The 12,182-nt window shown below is 37.4% G+C and overlaps 1 protein-coding gene across 9 annotated transcripts in view; it reads left to right on the plus strand.

Moving 5' to 3' along the window:
* The window catches only part of CDC42SE2 (CDC42 small effector 2), a 114,567-nt gene that overhangs the window by 47,767 nt on the left and 54,618 nt on the right, over positions 1 to 12,182 (plus strand). The window contains exon 1 of one of the 9 annotated variants that reach the window (XM_073802484.1): positions 9,373 to 9,391. The exons of the other annotated variants lie outside the window; for them this stretch is intronic. The gene's annotated coding sequence lies outside the window, so the exon portion shown is untranslated. Of the gene's footprint in view, positions 1 to 9,372; positions 9,392 to 12,182 lie in introns of those variants that run through there. 9 annotated transcript variants of the gene reach the window in all.

Genomic DNA, 12,182 nt, shown 5'->3' on the forward strand with positions numbered 1-12,182 from the left:
CACAGGACAGTATCCGTCCCCCCCGCCCCCCGCCCCCCCCAAAATTACCTGGCCCAAAAAGGCAGTAGTGTGGAGGTAGAGAAACCAACCCTTCCTTACAGTAATCCTGCAATGTTGGTATAATCCTTATAAGAGAAAACTTTAATTCAGAAAGGTTATAGACTAATGCCACTTAGCTAATAAATGGTAGAATCTTGTTTTAATTCATTTTTTTCTTTCTTTTTTATTTTTGCAAATACTGGGACAAGTTACCATGTTAAGTGCTATAAGAGTATAATAATTTGGTTGGAGTCTGCCTTGATGGAGCTTATAAGAATCAGTATGTCATAAATAATTGTAATTTAAGGTAGCATTGAACTAGACCTTAAAAAAAGAATATAGGGAAAATGGTCTGCCATTAAGTTATTAATATGTCTGAGCTGTGGTTTCTTTATTTCCAAAGTAAGGATAATGCTTACCTCTTTGGATTGTAGAAATCAGATAGTATTTGTCAAAGTATGTAGAGTAATATGTGACTAGTGCTCAATTTTTTTTTTCCCTTATCAGGGGTTTACAATTTAGTTGAACCTTTCTTTATAATTTAGGGAAATTTTCTGTCATCACTGATTTTTTTTTTTATATAAAACAAAAATAGACTGGAAAAATCCAAAATATTGAATTTCTCATGTGACCTGCTATGATTTCAGTTTATGCACCAGAAATAGTCCATGTTCTTTTATTTTTTAAAGAATTGAAGTATAGTTGATTGACGATCTTTTTTTTTGGCTGAGCCGCACAGCTTGTGGGATCTTAGTTCCCTGACGAGGGATTAAACCTGGGCCATGGCAGTGAAAGCCCGGAATCGTATCCACTAGGGCACCAGGGAACTCCCTCTTAATTAACAATATTAGTTTCAGGTATACAAAATAGTGATTTTTTTTTTATAGCTTATACTTCATTTAAAGTTATTACGAAATAAAGCTGTATTTCCCTGTGCTGTACAGTATATCCTTGTTGCTTGTCTAGTTCACGTTCTTTGTTGAGTGGTTAGTATTTTCTGTTTCTGTTAGTATTTTCATCATCATAACATCATTATTAAAATTTTCCATTATTACAAGCTTTCCTTTGAACATGAAAATGAAGATCTTGTTTTAAACCGTATTTAAAAACTTTTTTCCGGGCTTCTCTGGTGGCGCGGTGGTTGAGAGTCCGCCTGCCGATGCAGGGGACACGGGTTCGTGCCCCGGTCCGGGAAGATCCCACATGCCGCGGAGCGGCTGGGCCCGTGAGCCATGACCGCTGAGCCTGCGCGTCCGGAGCCTGTGCTCCGCAACGGGAGAGGCCACAACAGTGAAAGGCCCGCGTACCGCAAAACAAAAAACAAAACAAAACAAAACAAAAACCCAAAAAAACCCAAAACTTTTTCCCCCATTATTGTTTAAGGTTGTTATTTTATAAGGTGATTCAGAAAGGTTTGAATATTTAAAAAATCTGTTATTTAGTTACCTACATTATACCTAAACAAGTAGTCACATTTGTATTAAGGAACAACCATAGTTATTTCTGTAATGCTCGGTAGGTACCTCCTGTGTAATACAGCACATGGCTATCTTATGGTCTGATTCATCTCAGGCGTTTTGTAGGTGGCACACAATCTTGGATGGTTGAAATGGTAGCCAGGTTGAATGCCTTAAGTTCCTCAAGTCTGTAAGGAATATGTGGTCCCAACTCTAGTTTTCTTTTTACATATCCCCGCTAAAAATAGTGTGGTATAATAGTTGTGATTTGAGTGGCTACTATTTCAGAGGCAGTCCAAATTTTGGACCATAATGGCCTGTCTAGCATGGTGATGGGTATTCATTAAAGAGCGTCTGGACTGTGTGATAGAAGTGAGGCAGAGCCCCAGCCCGTTGGAAGATGAAGTTGTGGAGACTTACACAGTTGTAGGAAAAAATGTTCCATCAGAATGTCCAAATAGGAGATTTTTGGCACTGTATTTCTCTCTGTAAAGAATTATTGAAAACCCAATGTGTGATACAGCACAAAAATACTAACTTTTTGGTGAATTCCTCATATGTTCAGTTGCATTCTATTTGCTTTCATTGCCACATATGCAGGCATTCTGGTGATTCACTTTTCCTCTTAAATAGAGCTTAGTCTTCTCATTGAACCTTGAGCAACCTACAGTTATCTATATAACTAAGATTTTTGTTTGTTTGTTTGTTTTTGCGGTACGTGGGCCTCTCACTGCGGTGGCCTCTCCCGTTGCGGAGCCCAGGCTCCTAACGCGCAGGCTCAGCGGCCATGGCTCACGGGCGCAGCCACTCCGTGGCATGTGGGATCTTCCCGGACCAGGGCACGAACCCGTGTCCCCTGCATCGGCAGGCGGACTCTCAACCACTGCGCCACCAGGGAAGCCCCTGAGATTTTTTTTTTATCTTATCTGATTCCATCAGGGGCTGAAACATACGGGAATAGTAAGATTTCTACATCAAGACCTTAGTGAATATGCCCCAACTGTGGACTACTTGGATACCTAGCTCTCCTTGTCAGAGTCCTGGGACTTAACTGAATGAAATCCGAAAGTGAATTACCTCTTGAAGTAGAAGGTGACCCTGCATTTTGGTGCTTATTACATATTTATATTTAGCCTAGTTAGTGAGTAATAATTTTTTTAAAGCGTTCAGTTTTGTTTGAACCACTCTCTCGATCATTGTCATATTCACAAGGGCTAGTACATAGGGATTGCTCAACAATATCTGTCAAATACATGCATGTGTACAATTGACCCTTGAACATCATGGGTTTGAATAGCTTGGGTCCACTTATATGTGGATATTTTTTCCCAGTAAATATGTCCTACACGATCCATGGTTGACTGAATCTGTAAATGTGGAACTATGTATACAGAGGGCTGACTCTAAGGTTATACCTGGATATTCTACCATAGGAAGGGTCTCAACCCCCTAACCCGCTGCACTGTTCAGTGGTCAGCTGTATATAATACATGTATCCATGTATGGTGAAATCCTGCATTCAGATATATGCTGAAGTTTGTTTCTGTTACCCAGTTAAGAGGTGGCATCAGAAAGGATTATTGATTTCCTGATTTAATTTGAGGAAAGAAATACCAAAAAGGAAGCTAAATGTATGTGTACTTTTTAATTTCCTAACTGATACACTGCACTTAAAGTTTAATATAGCAATAGAAGACTCTTTTTCAATAGCTAAGACACAAGTATTATATATTTTCGTTGTGTTGTGTTGTCCCCAAGTTGAACTTATTTGACTGTTACCTTTGAGATTAGCATACTATAAGATAAGCTATTTTAAAACATTCCTATATTGATGTTTACATGTAAATTGTTAACACTTTTTATAGAAATACATTAAATTTCATTCTGGAGCTGGAAGATAAAAGATGATAGAGAAGTATTTTTTCCTTACATTATTTTCTCTAAGCAACCAAAAAAGCTATTTAAACCACCAACTGGAATCCCACGTAGATATATTTTTAACTTTTTCTTCAACAGTTGTCACAGCACTAACTGGTCCATAGTCAAGTCTGTGAATGCTTTCAAGGCCTTTCAAGTCTTTTTTATATAATCTGGATACTCTGTATTGGTTCATTTAAATTCTAAGTCAATTTTTAAAATTTTAGTTAAAAATGCATCTTATTCTTTAAAAGTTTATGTGTGGGCTAAGCAAGGAGAATTGCAGATTTATTTAAATAAGTTTTTCAGGATATTTTGAAGATCATTTAAAATATGAAACTACCTTATTTTATTCTATTTTTTAATTTTTTAATAGATCTTTGTTGGAGTATAATTACTTCACGATACCATGTTAGTTTCTGTTGCACAACAAAGCGAATCAGCCATATGCATACATACGTCCCCATATCCCCTCCCTCTTGAGCCTCCCACCCCTCCTCCCTATCCCACCCCTCTAGGTCATCGCAAAGCACTGAACCGATCTCCCTTTGCTATGCCGCTGCTTCCCACCAGCCAACTATTTTACATTCAGTAGTGTATATATGTCGGATGTTACTCTCGCTTCTCCCCAGCTTCGCCCTCCCACCCCATTTCATCAAGTCCATTCTCTATGTCTACCTCTTTATCTCTGCCCTGCAGGTAGGTTCGTCAGTACCATTTGTTTTCGTTTGTTTTTTTTACATTCCATATATATGCATTAGCATACGGTATTTTTTTTTCTTTTACTGACTTACTTCACTCTGTATGACAGACTCTAGGTCCGTCTACCTCACTACAAATAACTCAGTTTCGTTTCTTATTATGGCTGAGTAATATTCCATTGTATATATGTGCCACATCTTCTTTATCCATTCATCTGTCGATGGACATTTAGGTTAGTTCCATGTCCTGGCTATTGTAAATAGTGCTGCAGTGAACATTGTAGTGCATGTCTCCTTTTGAATTATGGTTTGCTCAGGGTATATGCCCAGTAGTGGAATTGCTGGGTCATATGGTAGTTCTATTTTTAGTTTTTTAAGGAACCTCCATACTGTTTTCCATAGTGGTTGTATCAATTTACATTCCCACCAGCAGTGCTGGAGGGTTCCCTTTTCGCCACTCGCTCTCTAGCATTTATTGTTTCTAGCTTTTTTGATAATGGCCATTCTGAGTGGTGTGAGGGGATACCTCATTGTGGTTTTGATTTGCATTTAGTGATGTTGAGCACCTTTTCATGTGCCTCTTGGCCATCTGTATGTCTTCCTTGGTGAAATGTCTATTTAGGTCTTCTGCCCATTTTTTAACTGGATTGTTTGTTTTTTTGATATTGAGCTCCATGAGCTGTTTGTATATTTTAGAGATTAATCCTTTGTCTGTTGTTTCATTTGCAAGTATTTTTTCCCATTCTGAGGCTTGTCTTTTTGTCTTGTTTATGGTTTCCTTTGCTGTCAAAAGCTTTAAAGTTTAAGTCCCATTTGTTTATTTTTGTTTTTATTTCTGTTACTCTAGGAGGTGGGTCAAAAAAGAGCTTGCTGTGGTTTATGTCAAGGAGTGCTTTTCCTATGTTTTCCTCTAAAAGTTTTATAGTGTCTGGTCTTACATTTAAGTCTTTAATCCATTTGGAGTTTACTTTTGTGTATGGTGTTAGGGAGTGTTGTAATTTCATTCTTTCACATATAGCTGTCCAGTTTTCCCAGCAGCACTTATTGAAGAGGCTGTCTTTCTCCATTGTATGTTCTTGCCTCCTTTGTCGCACATTAGGTGCCCGTATGTGTGTGGGTTTATCTCTCTGCATTGTATCCTGAACCATTGATTTATATTTCTTTTTTTGTGCCAGTACGATACTGTCTTGATTACTGTAGCTTTGTGGTATAATAGTTTGAAGTCAGGGAGGCTGATTCCTCCAACTCCATTTTTCTTTCTCAAGATTGTTTTGGCTATTCAGAGTCTTTTGTGTTTCCATATGAGTTGTAAGATATTTTGTTCTAATTCTGTGAAGAATGCCACTGGTAGTTGGATAGGGATTGCATTGTATCTCTAGATTGCTTTAGGTAGTATAGTCATTTTCACAATATTGATTCTTCCAATCCAAGAACATGGTATGTTTCTCCATCTGTTTGTGTTATCTTTGATTTCTTTCATCAGTGTTTATAGTTTTCTGAGTACAAGTTTTTCACCTCCTTAGGCAGGTTTATTCCTAGGTATTTTATTCTTTTAGTTGCAGTGGTAAGTGGGAGTGTTTCCTTAATATCTCTTTCTGATTTTTCATTGTTGGTGTATAGGAATGCCAGAGATTTCAGTGTATTAATTTTGTATCCTGAAACCTTACCAAATTCATTGATTAGTTCTAGTAGTTTTCTGGTGGCATCTTTAGGATAGTATCATGTCATTGGCAAATAGTGACAGTTTTACTTCTTCTTTTCCAATTTGTATTCCTTTTATTTCTTTTTATTCTCTGCTGTGGCTAGGACTTCCAAAACCATGTTGAATAAGAGTGGCGAGAGTGGACATCCTTGTCTTGTTCCTGACCCTACTGGAAATGCTTTCAGTTTTTCACCATTGAGCGTGCCCATTTTCTGGAGAGTTTTTATCATAAATGGATTTTGAATTTTATCAAAAGCTTTCCCTGCATCTATTGAGATGATCATATGGTTTTTATTCCTTAATTTGTTAATGTTGTGTATCACATTGATTGATTTGTGTATATGTATATTGAAGAATCGTTGCATCCCTCGGGTAAATCCCACTTGATCATGGTGTATGACCCTTTTAATGTGTTGTTAGATTCTGTTTGCTAGTATTTTGTTCAGGATTTTTGCTTCTGTGTTCAGCAGTGATATTGGTCTATAATTTTCTTTTTTGTGATATCTTTTTCTGGTTTTGGTATCAGGGTGATGGTGGCCTTGTAGAATGAATTTGGGAGTGTTTCTCCCTCTGCAGATTTTTGGAAGAGTTGAGAAGGATTGCTGTTAGCTCTTTTCTAAATGTTTTATAGAATTCACCTGTGAAGCCAACTGGTCTTGGACTGTTGTTTGTTGGAAGATTTTTTTTTTCCCACACACACTGTATTTTATTTTTACAAGAGATAAATAAAATGACACCAAGCATTGTAAATGGCTGACCACAACAAAAGCAACAATGATCGCAATTACCAAACACGGAACACACTCATACTATGTCATAATATTGACATTCAGTCCAATAATCCTCTACTGTAACAGGTCCTTTACTTTGCAGTGAAAATTGATTTGTATATTTTTGCCTCTGAGTCCTTGTGGGGGTTTTTGTTTTTTTATTCAAAGAGAAAGTCACTGAGATTATAATCATCCTCATCAGTTGACTCAGTCCCATGTAATTAATTTTTTTTCATCTTGATCTTTTGTTAACACTTTTATGAATTAATCAGTTTTCCATTAGAGTTCTGAAAATGCTTATTCGTTCAGTTCAGCAGTATAGTCAGTTACCAGAAACCTGTACTTGTCAGAGTCTTTTCCATGAATTCCTTGAAGATGGAACCCTTTTATAGGAACATTTTTGCAAAAACATCACAGTACACCCAGAACTGTCTGTAAATGACAAATGACTTAAAAATGACCACGGTTAAAGATTTGATGAAAGTTCATAATAATGCAGTTGACAAGGAAATTTAGTTATTTCTGAGATATACATTTTAAAGTAATGACTAGAATTATGACTTAGAACATTATACCAGAACATGGAAGATTTTTAGAAATTTCCTGCAATGTCTGAAACATTTATATTAACATATTTCCATACAAATAACCTAAAGAAAGTTTAGTATTAGTTGTTTTTTTTGTTTTTTTATCCTGCAGGTTCTTATTAGTCATCAGTTTTATACACATCAGTGTATACATGTCAATCCCAGTCGCCCAATTCACACCACCATCTCCACCCCACCGTGGTTTTCCCCCTTGGTGTCCATACGTTTGTTCTCTACATCTGTGTCTCAACTTCTGCCCTACAAACCGGTTCATCTGTACCATTTTTCTAGGTTCCACATACATGCGTTAATATACGATAGTTTATTTTCTTTTTCTGACTTACTTCACTCTGTATGACAGTCTCTGGATCCATCCACGTCTCAACAAATGACTCAATTTTGTTTCTTTTTATGACTGAGTAATCTTCCATTGTATATATGTACCACAACTTCTTTATCCATTCGTGTGTCGATGGGCATTTAGGTTGCTTCCATGATCTGGCTATTGTAAATACTGCTGCAATGAACGTGGGGGTGCATGTGTCTTTTTGAATTACGGTTTTCTCTGGGTATATGCCCAGTAGTGGGATTGCTAGATCATATGGTAATTCTATTTTTAGTTTTTTAAGGAACCTCCATAGTGGCTGTAACAATTTACATATCCACCAACAGTGCATGAGGGTTGCCTTTCCTCCACAGCCTCTCCAGCATTTGTTGTTTGTCGATTTTCTGATGATGCCCATTCTAACTGGTGTGAGGTGATACCTCATTGTACTTTTGACTTGCATTTCTCTAATAATTAGTGAGGTTGAGCAGCTTTTCATGTGGTTCTTGGCCATCTGTATGTCTTCTTTGGAGAAATGTCTATTTAGGTCTTCTGCCCAATTTTGGATTGGGTTGTTTGTTTCTTTCATATTGACCTGGATGGGCTGTTTATATATGTTGGAGATTAATCCTTTGTCCGTTGATTCCTTTGCAAATATTTTCTCCCATTCTGAGGGTTGTCTTTTCGTCTTGTTTATGGTTTCCTTTGCTGTACAAAAGCTTTGAAGTTTCATTAGTTCCCATTTGTTTATTTTTGTTTTTATTTCCATTACTCTAGGAGGTGGATCAAAAAAGATCTTGCTGTGATTTATGTAAGAGTGTTCTTCCAGTGTTTTCCTCTAAGAGTTTTATAGTGTCTGGTCTTACATTTAAGTCCCTAATCCATTTTGAGTTTATTTTTGTGTATGGTTTTAGCGAGTGTTCTAATTTCATTCTTTTACATGTAGCTGTGTCCAGTTTTCCCAGCGCCACTTATTGAAGAGACTGTCTTTTCTCCATTGTATATCTTTGCATCCTTTGTCATAGATTAGTTGACCATAGGTGCGTGGGTTTATCTCTGGGCTTTCTATATTGTTCCATTGATCTATGTTTCTGTTTTTGTGCCAGTATCATATTGTCTTGATTACTGTAGCTCTGTAGTATAGTCTGAAGTCAGGGAGTCTGATTCCTCCAGCTCCGTTTTCTTCCCTCAAGACTGCATTGGCTATTCGGGGTCTTTTGTGTATCCATACAAATTTTAAGATTTTTTGTTCTAGTTCTGTAAAAAAATGCCATTGGTAATTTGATAGGGATTGCATTGAATCTGTAGATCGCTTTGGGTAGTATAGTCATTTCCACAATATTGAGTCTTCCAATCCAAGAACATGGTATACCTCTCCATCTGTTGGTATCATCTTTAATTTCTTTCATCAGTGTCTTATAGTTTTCTGCATACAGGTCTTTTGTTTCCCTAGGTAGCTTTATTCCTAGGTATTTTATTCTTTTGTTGCAGTGGTAAATGGGAGTGTTTCCATAATTTCTCTTTCTGATTTTTCATCATTAGTGTATAGGAATGCAGGAGACTTCTGTGCATTAATTTTGCATCCTGCAACTTTACCAAATTCATTGATTAGCTCTAGTAGTTTTCTGGTGGCATTTTTAGGATTCTCTGTGTATGGTATCATTTCATGTGCAAACAGTGACAGTTTTACTTCTTCTTTTCCAGTTTGTATTCCTTTTATTTCTTTTTCTTCTCTGATTGCCGTGGCTAGGACTTCCAAAACAATGTTGAATAATAATGGTGAGAGTGGACATCCTTGTCTTGTTCCTGATCTGAGAGGAAAGATTTCAGTTTTTCACCATTGAGGACGATGTTTGCTGTGGGTTTGTCGTATATGGCCTTTATTATGTTGAGGTAGGTTCCCTCGGGATAGGTCTGATTTGCCATTTTCAGTAGCTTTTTATTATGTATCGATTTTAAAAAATCTTTGTGCTTGTATTAATTTTTGAATAACAGTAAAGACTTGTTTACATATAAGAAAACATTTTACAGTATGGTTTTATTCACAGAACTGCAGGTAGTGCGATAGACTTTGAGTATGTGTTGCTTGGTAAACATTGCATGGTGGTGCCACCCGCCGAGAAAGGTAACGCAGACACAGATATGTGAATTTAGTGTTAAAAATAATGTGTTTAAATGAACAAGGAGACCACATGAGATGTTCATTAGCAGGTGGGTGTAAATATCTACCTAGACGCGGGAGAAAAGTTCAGAGTATTAAGATAGCTTTCAATCCGTGAACTAATAAATTGAGAATCTATTGTGTGTCACAAAATTGTTATTTCTAACTCTACATAGCTAACAAAGGGTTTAAGGAGAGTGGATGAAGACATGGAAAAGGGAGAAAGAAAAAGGGAGAGAGAGAAACTGGAAAAAAGAAAGGAAAGTAGCAGGAAAGGAAAAGGAGGATTTATTGTTAAAGAGAGGAAGCATGGTATTCAGTCTCATACGGGGGGGAGAAGTGTGGGCATTAGAGAAGGGGACAGTAGTTTTCTCATGTTATTACTTTGCTCTGTGTTGCAAACTCTTTCAGGTTTGAGCCAGTATAAGAATCTCTCCCCCTACATATGTATATATTTGGCATTAAGTACTTGAGTTTTTAATTAAGGCGAAAAGGAAGATGTTAGAAAGAAAAAGCCTGAGTAGACTGAAAATGTTATCTAACTATACCCATAAAATATTAATGTCCAAGTTAATTTATAAAGTAAACCTAAATGAAACTATGTGGGATGATAGGTTTATAATCCTGGGATAAGTAAAAGAGACCCCCCCGTCTATGATGAAAATTTGTCCAAAGTAAGATAAACCACCTAATCTGTGATGGAAATTGATGTTTGACTACATAAGTCTTTAAAGCTTTCATATGGGGAGTTCCCTGGCAGTCTAGTGTTTAGGACTTGGCGCTTTCACTGCCGTAGCCCCAGGTTCCATCCCTGGTCGGGGAACTGAGATCCCGCCAGCCACGCAGCACAGCCAAAAAAAAGAAAAGCTTTCATATGAAAGCTGTAAACAAAGTTAAAAAACAAAAACGATGGAACAAAACACATAGAAAACCTGTACACTTAGAACTACAGACTATTGGATGTGCCATGTTAATGGGTTAGATACTCTATTGTTAAATTGAAATCTCCAAATGTCAAAATAAATGCAATCCTAATCAGATTCGGAGGAGGCTTTTTTTTGTAGAAACTGACAAATTGATTCTCAAATGCATATGGAAATGCAAAGCATCTAGACAATCCAAAGTAACCTTGGAAAAGAATAATTTGGAAGACTTATCACTACCTGACTTCAAGTCTTAGTATAAAAGTATAGCAGTCAAGGGACTTCCCTGGTGGTCCAGTGGTTAAGAATCTGCCTTCCAGTGTAGGAGACGCGGGTTTGATCCCTTGTCTGGGAACTAAGATCCCACATGCTGTGCGGGGCAGCTAAGCCCGCACGCCGCAACTACTGAACCTGCACGCTCTGGAGCCCGTGCGCCACAACTAGAGAGAAGCCTGCATGCCACAATGAAGAGCCCGTGCACCCCAATGAAAGATCCCGCATGCTGCAACGAAGATCCCCGCATGCCACAACTAAGACCCAACACAGCCAAAAAAAAAAGTAAACTAGTAATAATAAAAAAAGTATATCAGTCAAGACAGTCTGGTTCTAGTATAGGCATAAACCAGTGTAATAATCAACCCAGAAATGGACACAAACCTACAGTTATATGATTTTCAGTGAAAAGTGCCAAATCAAGTCAATAGGCAAAGAGATATCCTTCAGCAGATGAGCTGGAACAATGGGCTATATCCATGTAAAAAAGGAATCTTTGACCTTTACTTTATACCACCAGAAATAACTAAAAATTGATATAGACTGAAAAGTAAAAACTAAAATTTTAGAAGAAAAAATAATACAAGGAAAGCTATGTTTGGGGGATATGCAGAAATTTCTTAGAACACAAAACACAAATCATAGAAGATGAAATAGATAAACTAGATTTTGTTAAATTAAAAAACTTAAACTCTTTGAAAGATGCTGTTTTTTTAAATATTTATTTACTTGGCTGTGTCGGGTCTAGTTGCTGCATGAAGGATCTTCGTTGAGGCATGTGGGATCTTTTGTTCCAGTGCACAGGCATCTTTCTAGTTGTGGCACGCAGGTTTTCTCTCTAGTTGTGATGCGCAGGCTCCAGGGCGTGTGGGCTCTGTAGTTTGTGGGCTCTGTAGTTGTAGTGCGTGGGCTTAGTTGCCCCGCGGCATGTGGGGTCTTAGTTCCCTGACCAGGGATCGAACCCACATCCCCTTCATTGACAGGCGGATTCTCTACCACTGGACCACCAGGGAAGTCCCGAAAGGTGCTATTTTTTTTTAAAAATGGAAAGACAAAGACCAGGAAAAAATCTTCACAATACACTTATCAGACAAAGGGCTTGATCTAGAATATGTAAAGAACACAACTGAATAAGGCAACTAAATTAAAAAATGGGCAAAAGATCTGAATATACCTAACCAAAGAAGATAATATGAATGGCTAGCAAGCACATGAAAAGACTAAATACCATTAGATATCAGGAAAGTACAAATTAAAACCACAGCAAGGTGTAGTACTTTATACCCACTAGAATGACTAAAAATAACAAGATTGACGATACAAAGTG

Source organism: Tursiops truncatus, chromosome 3 (genome assembly GCF_011762595.2).
Source record: "Tursiops truncatus isolate mTurTru1 chromosome 3, mTurTru1.mat.Y, whole genome shotgun sequence".
Lineage (NCBI taxonomy): Eukaryota > Metazoa > Chordata > Mammalia > Artiodactyla > Delphinidae > Tursiops > Tursiops truncatus.